Source organism: Canis lupus, chromosome 7, assembly GCF_003254725.2.
Source record: "Canis lupus dingo isolate Sandy chromosome 7, ASM325472v2, whole genome shotgun sequence".
In the NCBI taxonomy this organism is placed as follows: domain Eukaryota; kingdom Metazoa; phylum Chordata; class Mammalia; order Carnivora; family Canidae; genus Canis; species Canis lupus.
In genome coordinates, this window is record NC_064249.1 from 18,411,459 (window position 1) to 18,427,773 (window position 16,315).

Below are 16,315 nucleotides of genomic sequence, written 5' to 3' on the forward strand. Positions count from 1 at the left end.
CCAAAGTTAGGCGTCTATACAGATCATGATAGAACTTTTTCCTCTACCAGACCCTCCCCTGCTGCTGTTCCAACTCATTCAACTTTTTATTTTTTTTATTTTTTTATTTTTGTCTTTTTTTCCCCATTCAACTTTTTCTTTATGTTCTCTGTGTCAGTCCCTTGTTCATTCCTATCTATAACATGTCCAGTAATTAAAATGATATATTTCTTACAGTCAGTCCTTTATTTCTAGAAATTCACTGCATTCTTACATTTTCTTATATTCTCAGCTAAAATATTTCTACTTCAATTTTTAATTGAGGCCAAAGGATACATGCAAAATAATAAGTATATTTTAAAAGTAAATTACAAAGAGGCAACTTCTGAAATGGAATCAATATTTATCAACTAAGAGCTCTGTGGGAAATTTCAGAGCTGGGTATTTAGTAGAGAAATGTACGGTGTTCTTGCCAAAATTATAAAGTAGTGAAATGGACTCACTTATGTTCCCCATCAGTTCTTCAAGATAGGCATCCATCCATTTTTTTTTTAACAATTTTTTTTAACAAAAAAACCCACAGTTCTTGTGGGTCATCTATATGCAGCTACTGTTTGGATGCTGAGAATACAAAGACACGGATTCTGCTCTGGAAGGGGAAGGTAACTGAACCAAAAATTATAGAACAATATCCCTGCTGCCCGGAATCTCCTGTTTCAAGGTCACATTCAGGTCTGACTCTCCAGGGCAGTAAACCAGGCCCTGGATTTTTTCTTTCCCTGGCTATTTACTCTATCTGTAAAAAGATAAATGATTTTTCTCTCGTACAGAACATAGAACATAATCTCAAAAGGTGTCACAAGCTAAAACTAGAAACAAACAGCCTACCAAAGGGTTAAGATAAATTCATGTATGACATCCACAGGTGGCTCCAAATGGAGACTAAGATACCTCTAACTTCTGAAAGTGATGACAAGAACAGCCATGGCCTTCTGTGTTCCATTGGAATCACTGCCACCAGGAAAATATTATATGGTATACAGAAAGGGACAAAAGAAAAAAATAAATGGAGAGTTTGGAATAAGGCTCAGCATGTTGGGCTTCCATATTGGGAAACTTAATTGACTTTTTTTTTCCTCGTTGTGATCTGAGGACACTTTGAAATTACCATGGAGAGAAAATTATGCAAAAAAGAAAACGCTTTTGAAAAAAATTGCAAGATTGCTTAATTATCTGCACCGTGCAGAGACTTGAATAGTCTCCTTATTAGAGTATTGCCTTAAAGAAGGGAAAGAAAATCTGAACCAAAAGATGAAAAAAGGGACATGTTTGAACTGATAAATCTAAATGCAAAATGATGATAACAACAAAGCCTTAAAAAGATTGCTTCCTTGTAAGGCCTTAAGCTTTACATTTGGGTGAATGTTTGTCCTGTTAGTGTATTCCTATGCTCTACTTTCCCAGACACCGGGATCTCCCAGGGCCGTGCCCTCCCATGTCTACATTCCATTTGACAAGATTTAAAATGCTAAAGCTTTTTAAAAAGCTTCTGGATTCTGGACCTGGCAGGCTTTTTTTTTTTTTTTTAATCTTTCCTGATAGAACATTGAGAAACAACACCAAGGTCTTCCAAAATAGGTCACGTGGTAGATGCATTCCATTTTCGACCACACTGCAACTGCAATATAATATGACTAGCCAGCCATAGCATTGAAGACCAGTTTTATACTATCCTGTACTCTATCCAAAGGCTTTTTTTTTTTAAAAAAAGATGTATTTATTTATTTATTTTAGAAAGAGAGCACTTTATTATTTTTTTTAAAAGATTTTATTTGAGAGAGAGAGAGCAGAGCGAGGTGTGTATGGGGCGGGGGCGGGGGGGTGCAGGGGGAAGGGGCAGAGAGGCGGGGAAGTAGCCTCTCCGCTGAGTAGGGAACCTGATATGAGGACCCTGAGATCCTGACGTGAGCTGAAGAGTCCGGATGCTTAGCCACTGAGACACCCAGGTTCCCCTTCAATGTTTTTTTGTTTTTTACTTTTAATAAACTATGTTTAAAGAACTATAAAATTCATGACATGACACCTGTGAGTATGGCAGTGAGGTCCTAGTGAACCAGAAGTCACCATGTAATTCCTAGGATTTGAAGAGTTAACTCTTCCCTCTGTGGAATGTAACACTATTTAGGGATGTGGGCAAACTAATGGATTTGGCAGTTCTCATTTTTCCCCTTGGTCAAGTTCTAAATGCAAATAAGAGACCTCAAAGCTGTCTGGAGTCCCTGAAGCACTGCATATGGAAGCTCTATAGCCAACATAATAGCATATGTACAGCATAATAGTGAAACAAACTATTCTGTTTCCAAATTCTTATCTGGGTTGCTCAGATTTTGACCCCAAATACTGTTCGTTTGGTTTGAATTCTCGCTGTACCAGGCATATCAGCCAGAATGGGTGATTTAGAATGAAACAGACTTGTGTTTCTGTGAAATAATGAATCAATAACTTCTTTGGGAGCAGATTTTGAAGGCTACTGATTATAAGAAAGAGCAAGTAGGGGAACAATAGAATGCCACTAATTATGCAAAGATTTTACCAAACTCCTAAGGGGGCTTCTCAGCCCAGTTTCCTCTTTCAGGCAAGGCCACCATTTGAGCTTCATTACACAGTGTTTAATCTCTGTCCTTGAAGTTCACAAATTAACTTGCTCTGTGATTTCCTCCCTGTGACAGCCTCTGGCTGTGTTTTTACTGCCTTAACAGCTACCGGCAGGCAGCTTGTCTCCCACATTCACTACAAAGTAAACAGGAATTTGGTCCCAGGGTAATTGGCTGCTCTCCAGCATAAGAATGCAAGTTATTCATGAGCATTGTGGACTGGCTTCTGCTTTACCCAGACTGTTTTCACTAGAGAGCACAAGGACAAAAAGAGTTGTGAAGGTTTTTAGAATCTTGAGGATTATTCCATTCAAATATGTGATAACCTGTCATTCTTCTCCCCAACTACTTGCTAATCTTCCCCCACCTCTTCTACCATCTTTCATTTCATGGTGACTACTGGAAATTTACCAAGGAAGCTGCCATGAAATTATGGTGGGTTTTTTTTTTCTTTTTCAGAAATATAAATGACTCAATAAACACATATGGATGCACTGTATTTTGGAGAAAGAATACGTTTGCAAAGCTTTTAAAATTAAATCTTCATGAGAATGTAGGAGTAAATGCCAGATGAATTCGTGAGTACCTAGTTTAATGATAATCCAAAACAAACTTTAAGAAAACAATGGAGAAAAAGACTTGTGGCTTCAAGTATAAGAGTAAATATCCTTTGAAATTTGAGTTGGTGAATACTAGATTTAGAGCCTATAAAAATTAAGAGATTTAAACAAAATCGAAGAAGGCAAAATGAGTCACCTATTCATCATGGTTGGGTAGGACACATAAAAGACTTTGGTCTTTTATCTTACTTGAAAGTTCATATATTTTTTTTAATTTTTTTTTTATTTATTTATGATAGTCACACAGAGAGAAAGAGAGGCAGAGACACAGGCAGAGGGAGAAGCAGGCTCCACGCACTGGGAGCCCGACGTGGGATTCGATCCCGGGTCTCCGTGATCGTGCCCTGGGCCAAAGGCAGGCGCTAAACCGCTGCGCCACCCAGGGATCCCGAAAGTTCATATTTTAATACTGAACACCATGCTTTCTAAATTCCTCCATGAAGGACACTTACAAGACTCTAATAATCCTAAAATCTATTTAGCAGAGTCACTAGAAATTGTTTGAGATTTGAGAAAAAGAAAAACTTGTTAATTCCTTCAGTTCACTCAAAGGCATACAAAATGGCAAAAGACAAAATATTCAATACATTATGCACTGTGATTTATTTAAATACTCATTATTGTTTGCTGTAAGCTTGAAAGAAAAGGTTTTACTTTTTTGGAATATAATTTATAAGTGGATCAATTCTTTCATTTTTTTTTTCAGTTCCTAATCAGTGTGTGGTACAATATCTCCTTCCTTGATTATCAGTTGGCCTTTGGATTGGTACCTGCCAATTGTGTCGAACCTTCTTCTTCTTCTTTTTTTTTTTAAGATTTATGTATTTATTTATTTATTCGTGAGAAACACAGAGAGGCAGAGACACAGATAGAGGGAGGGTATCTACTCCCTGTAAGGAGCCTGATACGGGACTTGATTCCGGATCCCAGGATCATACCCTGAGCTGAAGGCATACATTCAACCAATAAGCCACCCAGACGTCCCTGTGTTGAACCTTCAGAAATAAACACATGGAGATTTGGAAAGAGCTGTACGGAATGTAATATTAGTTAACTTTAGCATGCCATCTGCAGCTTTGAAACCCAGTATATTTCGTAGATCCCAGACACTGGAGCTCTAAAGTTGAATGCTGTATGATTTTTGCCCTCAAGGAGTCCTCAGTCCAGTGGAGAATCACAAACAAGCATTGAAGATAAAAATCTAAGAGCGATAAAGAGGAATGTGGTAAATTGCCATTGAAACACTGATGAAATAGCATTTTACCCTGAAAGGGAGGTTGGTAAAGGCCAGTCTCTTGGAAAGAAGGTTATAATCTAAGCAGAATCTTGAAGCATGTGTTGGAAGGTGGAGAGAGGGGTAGAGGAAGGTGCTTTAGGCAGAGGGAGGGGCATGGACAGAGGTGTGCAGGGTGAAAGCATGTGCTACTTCTGCACAGTGGTGAGGGGAGGGTGGCTGGAGCAAGAGATCTTTCGAGTGAAGGGTATCTGTGTACAAGTTGTACAGTTTGGACTTTATCCCTGGAGATAGAAATCTTCAGAGAAAAGAGCATAATCAGATCAAAGTGCCATCTGGGATTTTATGGTGAGGAATCCAGGCTTTTGTTAAATGCTCATAAACCAACCTGAATGTAGAAATGGATACATATACTGATTTGTACCTTTGGATAATGGATTGGGACAAGCCAATTATTCTGTGGAGATTAAGAAAGTTCTTAGTAACTAAAACCCTTTGCCCTGGGATATGTGAAGAGCAGTATAAAACTTACCAGGTTTAGCATGTGTCTCACAAATACCAGCTTGAGCAAAATTAGACCTTTCAATGGTCAGAACTTCTCTTTTCAGAGCAGCTACAGTGGCATCAGAAGACCCAGGTGTGAGTTTCAGGCTCTTATTACAGCTACCAGGCCAGCTGTGCACTCTTCAACAAGACTCACCTTCTTTGAGTCTCAATTGTTTTACCTATAAAATGGGGGAGACAATTATGCCTACTTATCTCAGAGGCTTTTGGAATTAAATGAGCTAAAGTAATTAGTTAAAGGAGCTAAATATAAGCAGAATTTTGGAAATCGTAAAGTATCACATACAAAAAAAGTTTGGGATTATGGTTATACCATCACAAGTGCAAGCCCTTGTGATTATCATACTAATAACGAAAACAATTATTTATTGAAAATTTGTTTTGTGGCAGCAGCATTCTACGTTTTTTTTTACAAATGTGATCTCATCTAACCCTCATAACAATCCTATAAGGGAGGTTTTTATAGAGAAGGAAACTGAGGCTTGGCAAGATTTAGAATTCTTGAGCATTAGTGCCAGAAGTCAGATCCATGCTTTCTGGACCACAAGCTTATGCTCTTCACCACTACTTCTCAATCAGTCCTTAAAAAATGCTTATTTCTTGCTTTAAAGTCTGGGGAACCGACAAGAGATCATCAATACATGGTAATAGCAGAATTACTAAGCTAAAGTTTGTGAGTGTTCTTTCCCCCTTTCAGAACCAGGAATTCTAGAGATGGGAATAGAAAAATGTGACCCTTTGCCCTTTATTCCATCTAAGAAGAGCTATTATTGTTGACTATGTATATAATATGCTATAAATTTTGTTGTCAAAATATGTCAAAATATGACTCAAGGAAGAGTCAATATGGAAGTCATTTTCTCAAGGAGGCAAAAACCATACAATCTTGCAAATCGTGTTTCCTATATTTTGTCTTTTATGGACAACATAGCTTAAGAATAACAGAGCACAGGAAACCTGGAATGCTTATTCCCAGTCCCCTTCTCCAATATCTAAAGATCCAGGTTCCTTTAAAGAGTGAGTAGAGAAGGGATCGTTTGTCTCTTTCAGGTCCATGAGATACTGAGGAAACTAAAAAAAGTACAGCTGTTTTCCAGCCTGTTTCTGAGCATTCAAACACATTATATAGACTGAGTTTTTACTATAGTGGTGTTGAAGCTTTAAAACAAGGAATACAAATAGTTATATATATATATTTTTTAAAGATTTTATTTATTTATTCATGATAGTCACAGAGAGAGAGAGGCAGAGACACAGGCAGAGGGAGAAGCAGGCTCCATGCACCGGGAGCCCGATGTGGGATTCGATCTCGGGTCTCCAGGATCGCGCCCTGGGCCAAAGGCAGGCGCCAAACCGCTGCGCCACCCAGGGATCCCAAATAGTTATATTTTAGATACAGATCTATTAGAAGCCCTGGCTTGGTTCATTCACAGGGTTAAATTGAATCCAGTATCTGTTGTTTGTTAATGCAAGTCTTGTTGCATCTCCTAGGGATAATCTCAATGGCTTCTATCCCATCTTTTTCTAAATGGGTGTTGAGGCTCTATCAGTGACCCTGGGGACTGGAACAGTTGTAGGTCTCAACCAACCATGTTTCTGCTGCTAAGCAGTAGATGGCAGAATTGAGCTTGACTTTTGTGATCCTTCTCACCTATCTTCATTGGTGAGGTTGAAGTATTCTCAAGCAACTCCCTAAAATAGTTTTTTTATTATTTAATCAAAAGTAATTTGATTGTCTTTTTATTCTACTGGAATCTCATATATTGCATGCTGTACGATGCTTTTTTAAAAAGCTTACAGTAACTCTAGTAGATTTCTACTTCTCACTTGGAGTTTTTCTACTCTAACAATGGCACTATCCTCATTTTTATACTTTTTCTTCTGTCCATTATCACTAAAATTTCTATTTACCTTCTCCTTCTTCTTGTAGTAAATCTAAAGATGAATAGCAGATTATTTTCTTTATAGCCTTCCAATCATTCAGAGAGCTCTACTGGTCCTAAGACTATAATGAAAACTCCTGCCTCCACGATATGTGAAAACTAAAATATACTCTGTTGAAGGAGGAAGGATCCTTTTGATATAAATGTGGTTTTGAGAAAGCTAGTGTTTTAAAGGACCCACAACTTGAAGCCAAGGAGACACCCTGGGCTTCAACTATAGGAGTTGAGTGAGGAAGAAGAAATAGAACTTTGCTAAAACAGAAATCTGAAAGCCAGATATTTGGTAAGAGTACCATGGAAAAAGCCAGAAGTCAGTCTGGTCAGTTTTGTTAGGAAAGGCTGGAAAGACTATACCCAAGACCTATTTCTTCAAAAGAATTTATATGATGAAATCCAAAATTAACACCAAAATCATTCCAGTGCTCACCTACCACCAACCTTCCTTCCTTTTTTTCTCCCTCTTTCTTCCTCTTCATAAATATACGTATATATACGTATGTATGCCAAGAGGGACACATGAGATATTAGAACTTAGTATATGCTCCTCATGTTTCCCTTTCTAACAGGAAAAGTTATCTGCCACCAAGCAAGCATGCTGCATGTCTATACTAAATTATAGTTGAGAGGGACCCTTCATACATGCTGCCTTATCTGTCTTTCCTTCTGTCCTATTGAGGCAGGCAGTTGTTTGGTCTCATTTTTCAGATAATGAAGCCGAGGCCCAGAATTCCAGGTTGACTCATCAAAAGTTTCACAACTGATAAATGGCTTGACTCCTGCCTGAGCTCTGTCTAGGTTCCCATACCCAACAGCCCACCACTGGTGTTTCTATTTGAATGTCTTGTTGACATTCCAAACTTCATGTGCAAAACAGAAGCTTTCATCTTTGTCCCCCTCTGCAGTGTCTTCCTGCTTCAGATTTTATCACTCAGTGAATCCCATTTCGTTAAACTGTTGCTCAACTCATAAACCCGGGAGCATTCCGGACTATGCCTTTCTTTCCTTTTACCCCCCATACCCAACCTATCACCAACTCCTCTGGATTCTATCTTTAAAATATATCTCTAATCCATCTTTACTGTGTCTACTCTAGTTTAATAGCAGATCCTCCTGCAGTTTTTTTAAAACTATTTAATCCTATTTCTGTCTTCCCACCACAGCAAGCATTCATAAAAATAAATTTCATCGTTATACTTAGAATCCTTTACTGCCTCGATATCTTCTTAGCATGCCCACAAGTCTCTTTGCAACCTGGGCCCGTTTTCATCTCTAACTTCCACCCCCCTTTTTGCCTGCCCTGTTCTGGCCCCGTGAACCTCTCTGCTGTTCAGACAGGCCAAGCTTGTTCCTGCTTTAAAGTCTTCACTGTGCTGTTTTCTCTGATTGCAATCTTCTCCCCCAGCTCTTTGATACTCAGTTGCCTGGCTAACTCATGCACAACCTTCTGCTTAAAGGTCACTTCCTCAAGAGGGCTTTTCCCTAAACCTTCTCATTCAGTGCACATCCCTCCTGTATTTTAAAATTATACCTTGTGTTCTTTTCCTTATGTACTTATTATAATTGCAATTAAATATGTATTTTTTCATGTCCTATTAGCTCCAAGAAGGCAACTATTATGTCTGTTTTGCCCACTGCTATATCCATCTAACTATAGAGTTGGAAAGGTTTTGGCATAAGTAGGCACTCAATATATGTTTTTTGTAAGGAAGAAAACAAACAAACCAAATCCCAGAACCAGAGCTTCTAATTCTGAATTGAGGAACTTTCTCCCTGATGCTACTCTATCCCTTTGGGGGTCCATCTTCATATTTTTACTATTTCTTTTTTCAGTTTCACTTTTACAAATTTAAATTTTTATTACCCAAATAAAGCATTATTAACTCTTTTTATCATTAATATTCTCGAGTATTGTACCCAAATAAAGCATTATTAACTTTTTTTATCATTAATATTCTCAAGTATTGTATTAAACATTTGAAAATGACTATGTCCTGAAGGGTGGTTAAGTCAGTGAATGGAATTTTTTTTTAAGATTTTTATTTGTTTATTATAAGAGACAGACAGAGAGATGCAGAGACATAGGCAGAGGGAAAAGCAGGCTCCATGCAGGGAGCCCAATATAGGACTTGATCCTGTGACTCCAGGATCATGCCCTGAGCCAAAGGCAGATGCTCAACCGCTGAGCCACCCAGGCATCCCAGTAAAGGGAATTTGAAGTTCTTATTCTTAAAGCATTAAATTCTAGTCCATATTAGACATTTTCATCCTCCATGTCACCTACTTAGCTAATTCTATATTTTCCTTTATTGCTTCATTCAAGTCTATACTTTTCGAAGACCTCCAGTTGGTCTTTCTACTAGTATCCACACAATTCAATTCTCTTCTTTTCAAATTACTTTTAATTTGGAGTTAAGAGAATCATTTTTTCCTTTAACCCAAAGCTATCATTTAGTAACCATTTATTAAGGAGAGGCTATGTAACAAACAAACAAACATACATCATCTCAATCTTTACAATAATTTTGGAATGCAGGTGTATTGTTTCTATTTGTATTAATTGCCTACTGCTGTGTAACAAAGCCCCCCAAAACTTAGCAGCTTAAAACAACACACTTTTACTTAACTCAGTTTCTGTGAAATGCAGGCATGGCTTAATTGGGTTTTCTGTTTCAAACTCTCACATGCTGGACTCAAGGTGTTGGCCAATGATGCTGTCATCTCAAGGATCATCTAGAGAAGGGTGCACTTCCAAGCTTCTGGTAGATTGTACTTCCACCTTACATGGCTATTAGCAGGCCTCAGATTCTCACTGGCTATTGGTTATAAGGAGAGGGGGATAAAGAAAGAGAGGCAGAGAGACAGAAGGAGAAGGAGAAAGAGGATGAATATGGGAGTTATAGTCTATAACCTAATGTTGCGAGTTATATATCATGACTTTTGCTATATTCTATATTCATTCATTAGAAGCAATACACTAGGTCCAACCCATGAGGAGAGGAGACTACACCAGGGTATGAATACTAGGAATTCATCACTATTGGCTATCTTAGAGGTTGCCTACTGCACATTGGAGAGAGAGAGAAAGAGAGAGAGAGAGAGAGAGAGAAGTTAATAGTGAAACTGGGAGTCAGACCCAAGTATGCTTGACCCAGAGTCCACAGTCTTTCCATTGTATTTTGAGGCCATATGATGTACAAATGATTGTTGATGAAGACTATTCTAACATCACAAGTTGGTGCTATAAAATAGAACCAGGAAATTTTTATACTCATAGACTAAACCGCTAAACTTGGCCATTCATTTAACAATAGCCTACATTTGTTCTGAAGAAATGTCTAGTTGGATCATTAGCATAGTAGAGAATCATGAGCAACAATGCAGAGAGCACAGCCTGAGAGCAGGGATATGACATGCATGAAAGACATGTAATTATCACTGCAGAATCACAGGAACGTTGATATGGCTTCTATCCAGATAATTACTGTTGAGAAGGAAAAAATTTTTCTCTACCCTTTAGATTCTTAGGCTGAGAAATCCACATAAGACAGATTAACAGGAGAAAAACACATTTAATTCCATACATATGGGAGCCAGCCCCGTAAAAATATGATATGCATAGCAAACAGGCAATTGAGGTGTATATGGTATCCTGAGCTCAGGAGAAGGGGATAGAAGTCTGAAACTTCAAAGGGAAGGAAGACAATTTATAGAAAAATGGCAAGAGCAAGAGTTTGGTAAAAAAAAATAAAATAAAATAAAAAAGGTTTGCCGTGCTGTGCAGAGACAATGGGATCACAGAGAGAATTTGATCTCCCGGCCCTTCCAAGCTTTCCCCCAGCTTACCAAACTTAGTGTATACTCTATAGTTATCTCTGCCAATAGTTCTTTTCCTGGACCAGACCCTCTTCTAAAGTCTTTTAGGCAGTTAAGGGGAAAGTAAAAAAGCTCTTACGGAGTCTTTTGGGTCTTGGTTGACTTTGGCTCAAAGTAATCCACATGCCAAAGTGGCACATTTTGGGGAAGCTCATTCTGAACCCCTTCAATGGTAAATTTAGTCAAAGAATTATTAGCCCAAGTATTCAAGATCTAATAGTTTCACAGATTCCTGCTTGGCTGAGAAATATGTCTCCTAGGTCTAAGATTATTTCTTTTATTTCTATTTCTTCTGTTTAATTTTTGAGTACTGTTCATGGTGTATTTTCTGTACCCCAAGTTTGGGAATAACTAATAAAGTCACTCTCACATAATTCATTCTTACCTTAAAAAAATATTTTTTAGATTTGCTCAGGTAGACAAAGGTTGGTTTAAAAAACTCTTGTATACTGAGGACCAGATGGGACAGCAAATGGCAGGCAGACTGATCTCCATCTCTTATCTGCCTCTAATTTCTGTTTTGTTGCCACTACCCCCAGTGGCTCTGGAGGGGGTAATCTGCCAAGCTCTTCTTCCCAGAGGTATTTATGGCTTGAACTCCAGACACGAAAAGACTTTAGATGCTGTAGAAGTTATTCTTCATATCATAAAGCTAGTCCATAGTTGCAGGTTTATGTCTGGCTATAAGAAGGACTTGCTGAAATAAAATGGACATGGCATTGTTTGATGTCAACTAGATGGTCATGGATTGTCATGTACAATCTGGGCATCCTGTTCTTTGGATTCTGGGGAAAGAATCCTAATAGGTCAGCTTTTTTTTTTTTTCACAGAGTTTCTCCTATTTTTTAGAACAAAAGTGACAAAAAAGGAAGTTTACATTTTTAAGATGAATGATTTTTCTCTACAAACAAAAGCACTTGGAAAAATATGCTACTTAGAATGTGTAGATTCTGAAGGTTTTTGAAGCTTCTTTGAATTCGTTACAGGTCACAGAATATAAGTCACTCACCATGAAATGTGGAGAACAGTTTGGTCCTCATAATAACCCTTCAAAGCCATCCTCTCAATGTCAAACTGCAAAGAAACTGCTCTTATCAGATCCACTGAATGGTTTTTAGATCATAGAAATAGAAAAAATGGCAAAGATTTCATGCTAATCTTCTATTTAAATCACATCTGGAAGAGATAGCTTATGTGTAAGTGAAAAGAAAATTAGTGCCTTTTTCCAATAAGTGCCAAGGTGCACGAACCCTTTATTAGTAGTGAAGACCAGAGAAACAGAATAACCATAGCCAGCTTGATGACAGGTAACCAGCCCTGTGTAATTTGGCTTTCTTTGAATTTTCCTTTCACATAACTGCTTCTAAAAAGCACCCCAGCAACTGAGCAGCTAAATTGCCAGTCCCTTTCTTTCTTGGACAAGAATGACTTCTGATTCATGTGACAATCACACTAAGCATACTTAACTCCCATGAGGGCACTTTATCAAATAGCTTTACAGGTCACGATTAAGTTGGGTCAAAGAACATTTTTTCTTGCTCTGCTCAGTGAATATTCAGTGGTATATGAGATACAGTTAGCTGACGGGCAGTGGAGCTTGTGTAATTCTCAGTGTTGACCCTAATATAATTTATATCTCCAAAAGTCCAGAACTCCCCTACTGACCGGAGTTCTTTAAAGACCTAAGTCACACTGGAAAACCTATGGTGTCTGATCCATCCAGTTAGAAGGTATGCATATACGTCTCACATATGAATTCAAAGAAGCTTCAAAAAACTTCAGAATCTACACACACACACACACACACACACACACACAATCAAATGAGAAATACTGGTGTTGTATTAACATAACACTTACATGACTCACTGAAACTCCCTAATGAATTTTAAAACAGGAAGGGAGTTTGGACATAAAGCTAAAACTGGTCATGTTTATGAATACATTATCTGATTAATTCCAGAGTATTTAGGTGAAACTTCAGCCTGCTAATTAGTGGTGGGGCCCAGTTGGACTCAGCAGACTTCTTAGTTATGGGTACAGAAATGACCTGTGGATGATTCAAGCAGAAAAGAGATTTATTTAGAAGATACCGTTTAGCTCACAACACCTTCAAAAAGGCTGGAGAACTAGGACCAGAAAGGGTTGGAAGCAGGTGACACTGGGCAGCAGACATCATCATGCTTCCCAACCAGTCATGTGAGGTGGCATCTGGACTCTGTGGGATATGTGAAGCTCCCTTTTCCCTTGGAAAACTGGGTTTCAGTCTGGTCTTCCTCTGCCACCAACATGATCTCTGCTTGTCAGTGTCCTCATTTGAAATGTGATTGGGGAAACTGAGGTTACCAGGGGCTTGGGGAAGTATCTAGCTTTGTACAAAGGGACATTCTTTAAATACATAAAGGGTTTAGATGATGGGAGATCAAAACATTGACCAATGTCCACTGTATCAGGTGTCTTGTGTTATAGTTTGCCAGAGCATATTAAAGCCCCCTCCAGGGATACCTGGGTGGCTCAGTGGCTGAGCATCTGGCTTCAGATGTGTGTGATCCCAGGGGTGTGATCCCGGGGCCCTGGGATAGAATCCCGCATCAGGTTCCCCACAGGACCCTGCTTCTCCCTCTGCCTATGTCTCTGCTTCTCTCTGTGTCTCTCCTGAATGAATAAATAAATAAATAAATAAAAGCTTTAAAAAAAAACTCAATCCATACTTTTATAATAGTTCAACAAAACTTATTGCACCACTAGAGGGTAAAACCACGACTTTGGTAATCTCTATCCTTCAGGATTTCACAGGTTGTCAAAGCTGTACAGATAAAATTATAATAAAAACAGGAAGAACATAGTAACCCACTGTCTTCGTCCATTTGGACTGCTTTAACAGAATACCACAGGCTGGATGGCTTATATAGCAAACACTCCATGGTAGTGAAGGCTAGGAAGTTCAAGATCAAGGTGACTGCATAACCGGTGTCTGGTGAGGGCCACTTCCAGGTTCACAGAGGACATCTTTTCCTCATCCTGTATGCTCACAATGCAAAAGGAGCCCAGGAACCCTCTGGGGATCTCTTTTACAAGGGTGCTAATCTCATTCATGAATGCTCCATCCTTATGACCTAATCATCTCTCAAAGACCCCATCCTCTGTCAATGTCATTGCAGTGGGGGTTAGGATTTAACATATGATTTGGGGATGGGGGGGACAAACATTTGGTCTATAGCATATTGATATGAGCAAATGTCTGAAGAAATTTGTCTCCAATGTAGTAAATAAACTATATTCTTCCTGCTACCCAGGAAATTAAATAATTCTAGAATAATTTAATGGGCTAAAGTCAATTATTTAGTTATTTGTCTGCTTGGTGGTAGTTTAGAAGTTTTCCTAACAAAAAGAAAACAAAACTGGAGGGACAGATTATATTATATCCTTACTGGGAATAAACTCATTTTTGTCTCCAGTAGGAATAAACTTCACTAATTCCTTTTCTTCTTGTCCAACGCACATTTAAAAAGCCAGAATACTTAAAAAAAAAAAGAAAAAAAAAAGCCAGAATACTGGCTTGTGCTGAATTTAACTTGGTTTAAAAATACTACAAATTTGGGCTTGGTTAATTCTCATTATGAAGTTCAATAATAAAGGTAAAAAGCAACTCTCTTTTTTTTCTGTACAAAAATATAGGCATCATAAAGTTTTTATCAGTTGTGGTCTTTGCGCAGACAAGCTTATTAGGAATAATTTAGAAATAAGATGAGACACGTTTTTAATACACTGAAAGGAAAAGCATTTTATTTACTTAAGACTGATCCATGGGAAAATTGTGAAAGGAAGTTTGTTTCTGGTGCCAGTGCCCAGCCACCCACCCTCACTTATAAGAGTTTTCACTCCCACCAGGCGCCACTTTCCAGTGCCCTGTGTTGTGGGCCTGACCACAGTAGCTCCAGCAGTCTCTCTCTTATGCAGTGTTTGCTGCTGTTGCTACCATCATTTTTATTTAACCAATTCCACATTATCTCTCCTGAGTTGGGCTTAAAGTGGCATTTAGCTGGATTGATAAACATAACAATTTTGTAATAAATACAAAGAGGGGACAGGGGGAAATTCTTAAGTGATTATGCTCAGTGCTATTTCTTCTGTCTTCTGATAATAATAGTTACCATTCCTGAATGTTTTGACAGCTTGCAAAACCCTTTATGATTCTTATGCCAACTTCTATGGAAAAGAATTATCATTGGTGTTCCCATCATACAGATTCATGAACATTACAGGGTTTCTTTAAAATCACATATTTGTTGCTGGGTTTTAAATGTAGGATCACAAAGTGGTGTATTTTCATTGAGGGATAATTTCATTTCTGAGAACTCTGGTGCTTTTCCTCAAATGTAAGATTATTCATGATAAACTCTATAAGAGTCTGTATATTCTTTTTTCTTTCCCTGGTTTTTAAGTCTCTCCTTCATTTTTTACTTTCAGTATCTCTCTTCCCATTTACTTGCATTTTCTCTTATTTTATAATTGTTTTCCTTGGTATATATCATAGGATATGATGAGCCAGATTTGAAGTAGCTGTTGGCAGATCAATTTAGTTTTTATAAATAGGCAGTGCCCTGTATGTCCTGGATACAAAACAAAAACAAAAACAAAACAAAAACAAAAACAAAACACAAAAAAAATCCACAAAACAAAGCAAAACAAAACAAAAATAACACACGACAAAAAAAAAAAAAATATCCTAGCCTATGCAATAAGTACTAAGGAACAGGATGTATTACCAATTTCCTGGGCTGCTTTAACAAATTACTACAAATTGGGAGCTTAAAAACAACAGAAATTAATTCTCACAGTTTTGGAGGCTAGAAGTTTTAAATCAGGGTGTTATCAGGGCCATGCTCCCTCTAAAGGCTCTAGAGAAGTCTTTGCTTGCTTCTTCCTAGCATCTGGTGGTTGCTGGCAGTCCTTGGCATTCTTTGGCTTGTAGATGCATCCCTGCAATCTCTGCCTCCATTGTCACATGGCCCTGTATGTGTCTGTTCTGTGTCACCTCTCCTCTTGTAAGGACACCAGCCATTTTGGATTAAAGGCCCACTCTACTACAGGAAGACCTCATTTTAATGTAATTAATTGTATCTGCAATTACATCTCTTTTCAAATAAGTTCTGAGATTCCGGAGGTTGGGACTTCACCATGTCTTTTTGGTGGGGTGGGTGGGGGACACACAATTTAACCCAGAACAGGCTGCTAGCAATTTAGTTAACCTTAATTTTCCTTCTTATTCCTTAAGGCTTTGAGTGCATGCTGCCATTTTTTTAAAAACACACTTATGAAAATTAGCCATAAAATACAATTATCTTCATATTGGAAAAAATAAGTGGGCTCTTGAAAAATATTTAATTAGTATCTACTTATGCCTGGAGCTAGGTATTGTGGGGGAAGATACAAAGGAAATAAAAT

The 16,315-nt window shown here is 38.1% G+C and overlaps 1 long non-coding RNA gene across 1 annotated transcript in view; it reads left to right on the forward strand.

Moving 5' to 3' along the window:
• LOC112648241 (uncharacterized) overlaps positions 1-16,315 on the forward strand; it is a 49,080-nt gene that overhangs the window by 1,051 nt on the left and 31,714 nt on the right. The window contains exon 2 of the long non-coding RNA XR_004817522.2: positions 3,093-3,211. This is a non-coding gene — a long non-coding RNA (uncharacterized LOC112648241). The remainder of the gene's footprint in view (positions 1-3,092; positions 3,212-16,315) is intronic.